The 13,634-nt window shown below is 53.7% G+C and overlaps 2 long non-coding RNA genes across 2 annotated transcripts; one reads left to right on the forward strand and one right to left on the reverse strand.

The window, feature by feature from the left end:
- Positions 1-6: 6 nt before the first annotated feature.
- LOC121660338 lies at positions 7-10,585 on the reverse strand. Its single transcript, XR_006014614.1, has 3 exons — positions 9,966-10,585; positions 4,712-4,768; positions 7-2,034 (listed from the first exon to the last, which is right to left on the reverse strand). It is a non-coding gene; the product is annotated as an uncharacterized LOC121660338 (long non-coding RNA).
- Positions 8,202-13,343, forward strand: LOC121660339. Its single transcript, XR_006014615.1, has 2 exons — positions 8,202-8,553; positions 10,579-13,343. It is a non-coding gene; the product is annotated as an uncharacterized LOC121660339 (long non-coding RNA).
- The last annotated feature ends 291 nt before the right edge of the window (positions 13,344-13,634 follow it).

The following is a 13,634-nucleotide window of genomic DNA, read 5'->3' on the forward strand; positions in this document are numbered from 1 at the left end:
TCCCAGGCTGCTCCAAGCCCCAATGTCCAACCTGGCCTGGGACACTGCCAGGGGCAGCCACAGCTGCTCTGGGAATGTGTGCCAGGATCGAGGTCCATGCAGGGATAATGTGATCGCAGGAAATGCCCCGGAGATTCCTCATCTAAATTAAATCAGTTTTTGCTGAGTGCTTGTGGATATCCACACGCTGCAGGAATGGCTGGAATGTGGGAAAGCCTCCAGCCTGGAATCCGCGGCTGCGTTGCCTCATCCCTGGCAGTGTCCAAGGCCAGCTTGGACGGGGCTTGGAGCAGCCTGGGACAGTGGAAGGTGTCCCTGCCCATGGCACGGGGGATTAGGTGACCTTTAAAGTCCCTTCCAACCCGAACCAGCCTGGGATTCTATTCCATGACTCCCGAGCATGGGAGAGCCGCAGCTCGGCGGGATCGGGCATGGGATGCTGCGTAATTCCAACATTTTTAGCCCTTAAATCCGCGTGTCTGTCAGGACTGACAGATGGAGAACCAGCTCCAGCCACCTTTTGTTATCCAGGACTTCAATCCCTTGGAGCTGGAACAAACCCGCCCGAGGTTTTTGTGCCTTTAATTCGCGGCCAGCTCCCGCCGGGATCTAAACCAGCCCTCGCCACTCCGCCCCCTGAGCGGGCCGATATCCATCAGCACCTAATTACTGCTCCCGGTTCATCCCGCGGCGCCTTTCATCTCCAATTCCGCCTGGTTTTCCTGGTTTCCTGCCCTCCCTGGGCTGAGGGAGGGGAGCGGTGTTCGGGGCTGGAATTTTGGCTTCATCACAGTTGATTCCTGCAATTCAATCCATCCCCCGTGCAGCTGTTCTTGTTTCCCAAACATCCCCTTTTTGGTTTTTCGGGAGCTCTGCTGTCAGTTTTAGGCTGTTTCCTGTGGATCTGTGCAGTCCAAGTGCTTTTCCCCCTTATTTTTATCCATGTATGTAAAATACACATTTAGCAGTGGATATTCCCTCTCACTGGTTAATTTAACATCTGCTCTAACCTAGGTCTGGCATTCCCAGGAGAACAGGGAAAAGAGCAACAAATCCCATCTCCAAAGGCCTCCCAAATCCCATCTCCAAAGGCCTCCCAAATCCCATCTCCAAAGGTCTCCCAAATCCCTCCTCCAGAGGTCTCCCAGCTCTCGCTGCCTTCTCTCCGTGTTCAAGGAGTTTTGCTCTTCCTGGAGCTGGGATGCTGCAGCTCCTTGCCAAGTTCTTCAGGATAACAGGGATGGAATCAGTGGGAGGAGCTGTGGGATGCCTCTGGAAGCGCAGCCAGCTGAGGGGGGTGATGGACGACAGCTGTCCCACACCAAGACTTTGCGTGACCACTCGATTGCCTCACTCTTTTCCAGAGCAGCCACTCCAGCTTTATGGCTGGGACAGGAATTATGATGGATTCAGACACCAGAGGTCAAATTCCGGTGATGGAGCAGAGCCCTGGGATGATGGGAGCCACTGGAAGTGCAGCCAACGGAGCCATCCTGCTTTACAGCAGCAAAACATCTGCCTGGGGTGGAGGGCTTGGGATCACGTGGAGCAAAAGCAGCTTTCCCTTCTTGCCAAGCCGATCCCTTTGGATAACCCTTTATTCCCCAAAAAAGTTTATCCAGGCCTGGCACATCTGCCCAGGGCAGGGGGGGAGTCCCCATTCCTGGACGGATTTAAAATCCATGGGGATGTGGCATTTGGGGACGTGGGTTAGTGCCACACTTGGGAATGGTTGGGCGATGCTCTTGGGGGTCTTTTCCCACCTAAATAGTTCCATGATTCTAAGACCTGCCTATTTGTTGGGATTAGTGATCAACAGCGTGGATGGCAAAGCTTTGCCAAGAATTCTTCCAAGAGGAGCAGCTCCTGGTGAGCCTGAGCTGCATCCCACCTGGAAGTGCTGGTTCCCACCTGGAAGTGCTTCTGCCGTGTCTCCCTTGAGGTCCAGGATGGGCTCGGAAGAGGACATGGGTTTTTTGGGGCTCTGCTCCGGTTCCAAAGGCTCAGGAACAGGCAGGCTGAGCCAGGAGCTTCCTAAAAATCAACACCCAAAGGAGAAAATCTTAGAAGGGAAATGATGCAGAGGGAATGTGGGAAGAGAATAGATGGGAATAGAACCAAAGCACCTCACGGAGCACCACGCTGGGTTCCCAGGAATGATCAGAAAAACTCCCAGTGCTTCCCAAACCCTTCTCGGGGTGATCCTTCAGCTTTGGGCAGTGCCTGTAACCACATCCCACATTTCCCACCAGGCGTTGCTGCTCCTCCTGCTTTGCTCCTGCTCTCCTGCCTTTTTCCTAAGCCTTTCTCTCCCTGGCTTTCCAGAGAGTGCCTCATTTACATGGATTTCCAAACAGGGAGGAATACAAAGTGTTGATCCTAAACTGGGATTAGTGCCTCAGCTTCCCGTTGTTTTCTTTCCCGACATTTCCACTCAGACTCTTCCGTGTGCCATGTGGCCCGGATAAGGCTTTGGATCCAGCTGTGGTTCCTGCCCCATCCAAGGGATTTGCCTCTCCATGACTGAGCATCAGAGCGGGATCATCCCGTTGGCACAGAGCACGGTAAATCCCATGATTGTTCCAGTTCCACAGCTCTTCCCAGCAGGCAGAGAGGGAATCACGGAACTGTCACCCAGAAAGGTCACCCAGGATACCTTCCACTGTCCCAGGGTGCTCCAAGCCCCATCCAGCCTGGCCTTGGACACTTCCAGGCATCCAGGGGCAGCCACAGCTTCTCTGGGAATTCTATCCCAGCACCTCTCCACCCTCCCAGCCAGGAATTCCCTGCCAGTATCCCATCTAACCCTGCTCTTCCAGAGGTGGACTTTGGCCAAGGCCACCCTGATTTGGGACACAACCAATCCTGCTCCACCCAGCCATGGGAAGCAGGGGATGGAACGGGATGCTCCAGCTCCCAAAACCCCACAGCTCAGCAGGATTCTGCGGTTGGTGGTTGCTGGAAACCAGGATATCAGGGATTTGTCCAGGGCAGCCTGGCCAGGCTGGGTCTCCATGATCCACCACGATCCAGAAGAAGATGCTCTCTCCAGGAGATGGCAGCAGGATCCCAGCACAGCCCATGCCCATGGCCTCCCTCATTAACTGTGGCTCCTGAGACAATTCCTGCCTCTTCCCAGGCTCTAACCAGGGCCTCCTGATTCCCAGGACCACCATCTCCATCCAGAGGCTCTGTGGTCACCGCCAGTGCAGCTGGAAACGTTCCAGTCCTAATTCCAATCAATATCCCAGAGCGGCTGGTTTTGCACCCAGTTAAGTCCCAAAGTCCTGGGGGAGGGAGTCTGAGCTGAATTCCATTCCAGTGGGGCATTCCAAAGCCTTTTGGGATGAGAGGGTGGAACAACATCCAGACAGGACACGGGAAAGCGGCTTGGAATGGAATTCCTGCCACACCAGTGGAAGGGGAAAGATCTTCCGTGGAATAAGAGCGACGCTGAGACTCCAGCGTTTCATTTGAACGGCTGGGGTTCTCCAGGTATTCCCAAACCTTCCAGCAGAGCTGCAGGGCGCTGGATTCCTGCTTCCACGTGCTGACCCGCAGCCGGCGCTTATTAAAGGTTTAAAGGCCGAGCTGTCAGCGCCGCTCTAGGGCCGGGCTTTTCCTCTTATAGCTCTATCCCTCTAATTCTAATAGGATTGGGAAGAGGAGGCAGAGCCTGGAGCAGCGCCAGCAGCCGAGGGAGGGTTTGTTCCTTCCCGAGGCTTTGAGCACCTTGGCGGAGCTTTCTGGAAGTTTGTTTGTCTTCCAGCACCTCCTCTCGTCTCTCCGGGATTTTGGGTTAATCCCTAGGAAAGTGGGAGCAGAGGAACTGCGCTGTCCTGGTTTTCCCTCCCCCCAGGGATAACAAAACACCCTCCATGTGCTGGCTGTCCGTGCTTGGCTCCACCGGAAAAACGGCATGAATCCCATTTTATTTCAAATTCCAGCTGGGCACTTGCTGCTGTTCCCGTTTTTGTATGGACTTTTTGGGATGGGAAGGCTGGATTTGGAACACAAAGAGTTCCATCCTGCCCTGCAAAGGAGGATGCTGAAATCCAAATCCATGCCAGCATCACTTTTCCAGGGATTAAACCTCCTTTTTTAGGGGCAGATCCTATAAAAAAATCCAATGGCATTTTGCCATGGTGTAAACTGGAATTCCTTCAAAACCTGAGCAAACCCAGGCCAATTTTGGGATACAGTTAAGGTCAAATCTATGGAACTAAAGGCCTACTTCATCCCAGTTTTTCTTTCCAATTCTATGGGATATTTCATTCCCTCATGATCCTCTTTGGTTGAATTAAAGAAGTTTGGGAATCCTGCAGATCCATGGATGCTGTGCCAGGGCTGGACAACCCTTTCCATAAATAAAATTTTCCAAAAATCCACCCTAAACCTTCCCTCGATGCCATCTCTGATCACCTTTGGAGGACAGTAAATCCCAGAATTTGGGAAGATTCCAAAGCCACCACTGGAAGGCTTTGGCTCAGCTCCACTTCCAGCCTCAAATCCACGCTGTCCAACAGACGCGATGGATTCGGGGATATTCCATGGATGTGCTGAAGGGATGGGAGCCACCGAGGAGCCACCGAGCACTGGGACACTTGGGAATCACGAGCAGCACAGAGCCGCTGCTGAAACTCCCATCCCTGGGATTCCTCCTTCACCCACTCCCAGGTTTTTCCCAGGACATCCTTTCCCACGGATTTACCTGGAAGGCTGCAGTGCCTGGAGAGCTGCCTGGAGAGTTGGCCTCGTGCAACAGGACCTGGAAACAAAGGAGAAGGTTTGGACCTGGATCCAAAATCATGGAATTCTGGTGACCTCCCTCCACACCCACACACCCATGTGTGGGTCTGGATCCTGCTCCAAAATCGTGGAATTCTGGTGTTCCACATCCACACCCGCCCTGGAGCGGGATGCAAGGAAAACGAGCGCTGGGGTTGTGTCCCATGAAAAACCATTTCCTGGGATTTTCCCTGTGGATGTGCCATGAGCCCCGCCAGGTTTTACGGTGCTTTTCCAAAATATCTGGGCTCCTCCCAACATTTCCTGTCTTTGGACTCCCCCTTAATCCATGGAAAAGTTCTGCAGCTCAACCCCATCCCAATTTCAGCGAGCAATGCCCCTGCATCGGAAAAAACTGGGAATGGTTGGAAAGGGATTTTTGATCCAAGATGTCCTGTAGGAACAGGGACAACGTCCTGGTGCATCCCTTTCCATAGGATAAGGAAGATTTGGGATCAGATCAAGCCTGGGCATCACAACAGCCCAAGTTTTTCCCATGGGGAACTTCCAAAGGAGCTGCCCTTGTGCTCCTTGGAAGCCTGAGGAATATTCCTGCTTTCCATCCCGGAAAGGCTCAGCTGTAAAATGGGATCAACAACCTGGTTTCCGCTTGCAGGGAAGGAGGGAAGGTCCGGAGTCATTTCCAAATGCTTTATTAATTCCGTGGCTTTTGTTGGAAGCGAAGGGGGCTGGAATGAGGCGACTCTGCCTGGTTGGAGCCAGTTGCTATTGGAGTTTTCCCTGGAAACCCATTAACACCACGTGGGGAGGGAGGTGAAAATTACACTTAATCCTGAAATATTGTTGGGAAGGGGGAAATTGGGATGTTCCATTTGGGAGCTGCAGGAATAAACACAGGTTTTTTACCAAAAAAAAGGGATTTTTGCACCCTATTTCCTGCCCTTCCTGAGAAATTTGCACTTGGTTTTAATTAACCCTCAAGCTTCATTAATGATCAGTTTGGCACCAGTCATAATGAGTCCCAAATGTGCATTTTTCCATGGAATAAATGGTTTACCTGAGCACTTTTGCGAGTTCCATTTAGGAATTGTGGCTGTGTATGAATCAAATTGAAATCACAATTAAAAGCAGAATTCAAAACCCCTCTAATAAACATGGAAAAAAATCCCTCGGCTTTATGCTCAGTCCACAAATTCGTGGATAATGGAGAGCAGTTGCTCCATTTTCCTGAGGGCTTTTGGATAAAGGCCATCCAAGAGGCTTTTAAGGAAACTCCGGAGCCAAGAGGGGATTGTTGAACTTCCAGCGTGGATTAAAAGCTTATTAAGGGAGAGAAAAGGAGGGATGGAATCAAGAGTTCCTTCCCAACATATAAATCATGGAATGATGGGATGTTCCCAAGAGGCTGTCTCGGGATGAAGGGCTTTATTGCCCAGGGAAGGGGGAAAGGGGGGAATGGCCAAGAGGAAAATGGAGGGAATGCAATAATGGGGTGGTGGAGGTTGGTGGGAAAGGACCTTGGGATCAGCCCTGATGGAGAATCTTCTGCTGGGATTGACGGAACGACAGACAGGACACAGGAATGTGCCCTGGGAATGCTGCTTGGATGTTTCATAAACCTTGGTGGGATTCAAGTCAACTTCAGAGACTCAGGAGAGAGCTGGGGGGGTTCACCTGGAGAAGGGAAGGACACAGGGATCCAGGGATCCAGGGGCAGCCACAGCTGCTCTGGGCACCCTGTGCCAGGGCCTGCCCACCCTCACAAGGATGGATTCCTTCCCAATATCCCACCCATTCCTGCCCTCTGGCACGGGGAAGCCATTCCCTGTGTCCATATTTTTATAAAAAGTTCTATCTTTGAACACAATCCGAGACAGAAACCACGGCATTCCAGGGAGCTGGACGTCACCCGAAGCTGAGGTTATGGGGAATTCTCCTGGAATGGGACTAACTCCAACCAGAGCAGGGATTTCTTGGTCTGGAATCTCCCCCAAGCACTGCCCAAGTCAGGACACGGAGCCGGACACGTGGATAAATCCTCTCCTGATCTTATTTCTTAAGGGAAGAGTTGGAATTTTCAGCCCATCGATCATTTCTAGATGGGCCAGAGCACGAAATCCCTGCTGTTTATTCCTGATTAGAAAACTTTCCAGGTGTCCTTTAACACCTTTTGGATCTGATTTCAGGATACATCCAGTGCTGGGATCATATTCCTGAGGAAGGATCAGCAGGAGACACCTGGGAAGGGAAGAGGCAGGTGAGGGATGGAAAACTCCATAACCTCAAGGGGTCAAAGCCTCTGGATCAGCCTCTGCTTGTCCTCAGACTCTCTCTCCCTACGACTCATCCTGATGGGAGCAAGGACAAAACCAGGATGGTTTTTTATCCTTGGTTTGGTTTTTTTTTTTTTTTGTGGAAGAACTAATCAGGAAATTGCAGCACTCCAGGCTTTAAGGTTGGAGTTAAATCCCTTTAAACCAGTGGCACCGAGCTCCCGTTATTTAAATAATGCCTTGGGATTTTTGTTTGATTTGATTCTGGTCTTCGGAATAAAAAAAGAGAAAAGAAACCCCACAAACCGAATAAACCAACCAAAAAAACCTTCCATGGATCAGCATGGACGAGCTGCTCCGAGCACTCCCGAGATGCTCCAGCTCTTCCCAGCCCCCTCCAATGTTTTCATCCAAGATCCAATTAATTATCTGGGAGTACACGGAGCTGCTGATCTCATCTGGGATGTCCATGAGCACGGCAGGTCGCAGTGACCACTCCGAGCCCCAGATATTGGATACTGGGAAGGAATTCCTGGCTGGGAGGGTGGGGAGGCACTGGGATAGAATTCCCAGAGAAGCTCTGGCTGATCCCTGGATGCCTGGAAGTGTCCAAGGCCAGGCTGGACGGGGTTTGGAGCAGCCATGGCAGGGATGGAATGGGATGAGCTTTAAGGTCTCTCCCAACCCAAACCATTCCATGATCCCACGCTGCGCTGCTGCTGCGGGATTCCGTGGGGAACACGAGCGGGGCAGGCGGGATCAGCCCCAGCTGGAAGGGGCAGATCCCGGGCTGGGAAGGAGGGAATGCCCAGCCGGGAATGCCCAGCAGGAACCAGCCCCGCTGGGCTATCAGCAAACCTGGGAGCAAACCCGGGAGCACGGAGAGGATTCCTGGCTCCTGCCAAGCCTCGCTGACAGCGGCCGGGACAGTTTGTCCTTCATTTCCATGGCACTGCTGGCTGACCTCAGCTCCAGAGGGAGAGGAGGGGAGGGAGGGGAGCCGCTCACGGTGGAGATCCCCGGTGCCAAGACCACATTCCTCATCCAAATACAAATAAATCCCACTGGAAGGAAGCAGCTGCTCTTTCGAGGCTCTGGAAAAGCGCGGTTTGCTGGGAGGGGGGATTAAAACCACTCCTAAATGTCAGGAATTGGGAGGAGCATTTGGCATCAGCACCTTCCCGCAGCCCCGCCGCGCCCGCTCCTGCTCAGCTTTCCAGCCTGCTGGAAGCGCTTTCCTGGCCCCTTTTGCTGCCTTCGGGAAGACCGGGAATCCTTCCAAACAAGGACCTGGGGATTTCAGTTCCCCTGGAGCCAAACTCCAGTTAAAAGGCTGCAGCGTGGGATTAGTGGGGTTTTTTGTGTTCCCCTGGGGGTTGCGTTGAATCCCCTCCAGGCACGCGAAGGACAATTACAATAATTTGGGAATAAAATGGGCAATTTTGGTTTGGAGCTGCTCCATTAAAGGGACTGGAGTCGGACGGGATGTTCCGGGGGTGAGGAGCTGGGAGAGCGGCTGTGGATTTAAAAGGTGCGAGTGGCGCAGGAAAAATCAGGAGTCCCAAACGCCAGGGATGCTCTGCCTGCTCCAAAATCCCTGCTGGGAGCTCTTGGAGCTCGGGAAGCCCGCGGCAGCTCCGTGCGCGCTGAGGGGTCTCGGGGAGCAGCCGGGATCCCCTTCCCCACACCGGGTGGTTTTTAGGGTGCCAGGTTTGCTGCTGCCACCCCCACATGCCACGGCGATCCCATGGGATCCAGGGAAACGCCCCTTTCCTGGGAAGCGCTCGGGGTCCGCGGCGGCGGAGGGGAGCAGGGAAAGCTTTGGGTGGCGGGAGGTTGCGAAACAATTTCCTGTTTTCTCTCTTTTCTCGGTAAATGCAGACTCTGCTCCTCAAATGTCGCTTTTACCCTGTCCCTGTCCCCTTTCACCCCATTCCTTCACCCTCGAACCCTCCCCTCCCCGCACATCCCGGCTCTGCATCCCTGCCGCTGGAAAAGGCCGCTCCCCTGGCTCCTTAATGGCATTTAATCCTTGGAGTTGATTAAAACGGTCCATTAACAGCAAATTAGGGAGTAATGGGAATGACTGTGCTCAGGGAGCATTTTCGGGAGAGAGGACGGCACCGAACGAGCTCTAATCCCTCCGTCTGCCGGAGAGGGGAAGGATTTGGGTTTATCCCGGAGTTTTTTTTGGCTGGAAGTCTCAGCCCGGAGGAAGCGATCCCCAGGTGGGGGCAAACAGAGGAACTCGGGGGGGTTTGTTGATCCTGCGGGGTTTAAATCGGTCGGAGGGAGAGGGGAAAGTGTTGGATGGGGCTTGGGAAAACCTGGGATAGCGGAGGGGTCCCTGCCCGTGGAACTGGACGAGCTCCAAGGTCCTTCCCAATCCAAACCATCCCGTGAGTTTAGAACAACGTTCCAGGGTTCTCCCTGTGCTTGGGGTCCCAGAGGTGGGCAGGCCGTGTTTCACCAGACCAAGGATTGGGTTCAGCAGACCGAGGATTTCACCACATCCCAGAGGTGTGGGAAGTCCTGGAATATCCATTCCATGGCTCCCAGGAGAGCTCTGCTCTCCACAACATCCCAGACAGGACCTCAGAGAGCTCCTTTCCTCACGCTGTGGCTGGGGAAACTGAGGCAGGGTGAGCTGGGTGAGGCACAAGTCCCACTTTGGGGCTGTTTTGCTGTCCTTTTGGCTTCTCCAGGTCCCCAAAGCTTCCCTGGCTCCATGCTCTCCTCATCTGATCCCAATAAACACTCCCTGTCTGGCCGATCCCAAAGCACAAGGCTGGGCTAAGGAAAACTTGATTTTTTCCCTGCATTTCCAGTTTCCTTTATTTATTCTTTTCGTCTTTGAGCCTTAAACATTTGGGCTTTGTTTGGGTTTTCAGGGTTGGGCCCTCCCTTGTCCCGGAAAGGGCCCCAAACCAAAGCCAAACAAACCTTGATCCCTGTGGGGGCCATTCCTGAAGGCTTGGGCTCGATGATCCCTGTGAGTCCTTTCCAGTTCGGAATATTCCATGGTTCTGAGCGTGTGGGAACTCAAAAGCTGAATTTTGAGGGAAAAATCTGATTTTTCAGATGGTTTTCCTCATGAAGTGGCCCCAACACCTGCAGCCCCTCCCGGCTGCTCCTGTGGGAAGGGGCTGCTCTTCCCTGGGGGAACATGCCAGGGATATCATGCCCAGGGAACAAGGTGCTCCTCCTCCTGCTTCCCACAGGGATCCTCGGAATCCCTGGAAGGGACAGGACCACGGCAAGGCCAGGCTTCACCTCCCTTCAAAATCCCAGATCGTGGAATCCCAGAATAAAATGGTTTGGATGGGAGGGGAGCTTAAATTCATTCCTGATGGGAGTTTTTTGGGGTGCGGGGGGTGAAGGAAGGGTTAATCCTTTAAGGACGCTGTTGGCAACGTGGGCTCTGCATCCTGGTGGATTTCTCCTACTGGGATTTATCCTGGAGAAGGGAAAGGAGGGACAGCAAACATTTGGGATGCAGAGGCTGTGCCGTGACCCCAAAGTGATTTAGATGGAATCTGGTCTGGGTTATTTGCAGGAACATCTTTCCCTCGGATCCTGTCCAGCTCCCCTGGAGCAGGGAGGGGGACAATTCCCAGCCATCCGTCACCTGGAGTGAAGGAAAACCTTTTGGACTGCCAGAGCCTTTGAAGAAAACCATCTGGACATCGCCAGGTCCCCGAGTCCAGCCTGCTTAAGCTCAGCACAAACTGTCAGCGCAGGCGGAACGAGATTTATTTGGCAAATTCTCCAGCACTCACCGGGATCCAACACACCCAACAGCTCCCAAAACTTCCCAGAGACCTGGACACTGCCCTGCCTTCCGTCTCCTGCTCCCCAAGCCCCAGGAAGGAGGCCCAGAGTTCTTTCTGTGGTCAGAGCACAGCAGCTGCAGCTGCTAAACTGAGCCTAAAGCCCTGTTTTGTTAAACCCGTCCTAGAAGAAGCATCCAGGCTGCGCTTTCTGCTCCAGGAATTGGAAAATCCCCCCTCTCTCTGGTGGTTTTCCTCAGAGCTGGATGCCCATGTTGTTAAGGGGAGTTTTTGGGGTTTCTTTTTATGATTGATTAGATTTTGGCCGGGTTGGAGGGAGCTGGGAGCAGCCTGGGATGGTGGGAGCTGTCCCTGTTTATGGCAGGGGATGGGACTGGACTGGATGAGCTTTAGGGTCCATTCCCTGGTCTCCTGAGAGAGGAAGAGTTTGGTTCCAGCTTGCAGCTGCTTCTCCCCTTCCCCTGCTCCTCGATCACCAAATCCTTTCTATTTCAACATTCCAGCAAATCCCTTGGATTTTTGTGGTGGGCTGACCTGGTCTCCCATGGTAGGACAGGATCTGGGGACTGGGAATGGGATTTCTGTGTCCCCCTCTAACCTCTCTTGCCCCCACAGGACCCTCCTTGTCCTCTTCCTGGTGCCATGGGATTGAGCTGCTCCATCCAGGATGGGGAGAGCTCAGCTCTGGGACTCCTCTGCCACCAAAGGGTCCCCTTGGAGAGGGGCTGGGGACAGGCCGAGGACACAAAGTGTTTCCAGATGTTCTCCAGGGCTGACAGGAGTCTCTGATGGAGACAGACGGGATTTGGATTTTCCTCAAGCCCGGGTTTTGTGAGGAGCAACCGGCAATTTGTGGGCAGGGAACGCAGATCCAGCCCGAGCTCCTGCTCTGCCTCCTTCCCACCAGGGGTTTTATTTTGGGATGGAGGATTTTCCGGGAATCTCAAGATGAAAGACTGGGTTCTGTCCCCCCTCGGAGGGAAAACACCCTTGGGAAGCTGGGAGCTCTTTCTGGGAGCATTCCTTGGTGTGTGCTGTGCTCTGCGGCGGGAGCAGGCGCCTTCCCGAGGGATCCACACGGGATCCTGGACACCCCCGCGGGATGTCATTACCTTAAAACCCATCCCAAACCCATCCCAAACCCCATCCCAGCCCCCGGCTCTCGTTCCCAGCAGGATGAGAAAAGCTGCTGAGTGCTCAGAGCAGGGCAGATTAAAATAATCCCAGGGATCCCTCCCGGCCCCGGTTTTCCTGGAAAACGTGGGTAATCCCCCCTGGCACGTGCCAGCCACCCCTGCTCCAGGTGTGCTCTGCCCACGTGCCCGCCCTCGGAGCGCCAGCGTTCCCAGGGATGAACTGGGGCATCCCAAACCTCTCCCAAGCCCTGGAAATGCAGGGGGTGAGGAGGATCTCTGGATGGAGCTCCTGCAAAAGAGCAGGATGCTCCCACCGGCAGCTCCAGCAGCACCTGGAGCTTGGCTCAACCCGCTGTGCTCTGGCAGCAGGATGAAGAGCAGGGTCCTGTCCCCTGGGTGGGAAGGAAAAATCACCTCCAGGTCTGAATCCAGCAGGGAAGGAGCTGGACAAGGCTGGGTTTTCCCAAGGGACCGCCTGGGGGTGGGAGATGCTCAGGGGGAGCACAAGCACGGGACAAGCAGAGCAGGTCTGGGTGCTTTGGACAAGCCCAAGGGACAGCCCAGCAGGAGCTCGAGGTCTGGGAGTCACAGAAATACGGGAATACTCCCAGGAAAACCAGTCAACAGCAGGGAATTGCCTTCTCCACTGTCTCCTTGGGGCCCTGAGAGCTCCCAGCTCACTCCAGCCATTCCCTGCCTGGTTTTTCCCAGCTTGCCAGGATCGTTGAGAGGAGGGGACCTCACTGAGATGCTTTTCCACGCCACCATTCCCCAGCAAATTTCATCCATTTGATCCAAGGTCTTTGCTCAGGATCAAATGAGCCAGGTTCTGCTCCCAGCTGTGACAAGGACACTTTTTCTGTAAATAAATACATGCAAGGAAAAGAAAGGACCCCAACTCAGGTGCCTTTTTGTGGAGATGGATCTCAACAAAAGGATTTTTCCATGGAGTCTCAGTTTCCAGGAAAACCATCGGGCTCTGAAAGGATGCAGGAATAACCCCTGCTCATGTTTCCTGTGGGGGATTGGGTGGAACAGCCCCGATCCCAGAACCTGCCACATCAAAACCCCCAGAATGGGAACTCTGCCATTCTGGTCTCTCCCTCAGGCAAAAATTCCTCCTCCCGGGAGATCAATTTTTCAGCCCAGTTCCACTGGGGGAAAAACATAAAAACAGCCCCATTTCCCACAGGGCAGCAATTTCTTCTCCCAATCCTACTTATAAAAATCTCGAGTCCAAAATAATAAAGCAAAGATGGGCTGCAGGTCCCCTCCCCCTTTATTTAAAGGTTTTCTTTGTGTGCACACAGAGCTCAAGTTCCTTTTTCTCGTCTTTTTTTAAGCCGGTTGCCATTTCCTCTTCCAGAGGTTGTTGGAATGAGGAACAGGACCACGAAAAAATGTCAAAATACCGTTTTTGCCTTCCCCTTCTTCAGGAGAGAGGGAGAACCCGGTCTGAAACTTCTGCTGGCCCCAAAGCCCTCCCTCCTCCCCAGGAAGCAGCTGCAAACCTTCCTCCCACACGAATCCCAGCAGGAACGGCCCCTCGGGCGCTGTCCAGCTGGGGAGGAGACCCTGCAGCTCCAGGAGCTTCCCAGGGGCTGGGGTGGGTGGTGGGAGCAGGGATGGGCGGTGGAAGAGCAGGGATGGGTGGTGGGAGCAGGGATGGAGGGTGGGAGCAGGGA

This window comes from Corvus kubaryi, unplaced genomic scaffold, assembly GCF_017639235.1.
Source record: "Corvus kubaryi isolate FWS band 111438036 unplaced genomic scaffold, C.kubaryi_AGA036_p1.0 25888, whole genome shotgun sequence".
NCBI classification, from domain to species: Eukaryota; Metazoa; Chordata; class Aves; order Passeriformes; family Corvidae; genus Corvus; species Corvus kubaryi.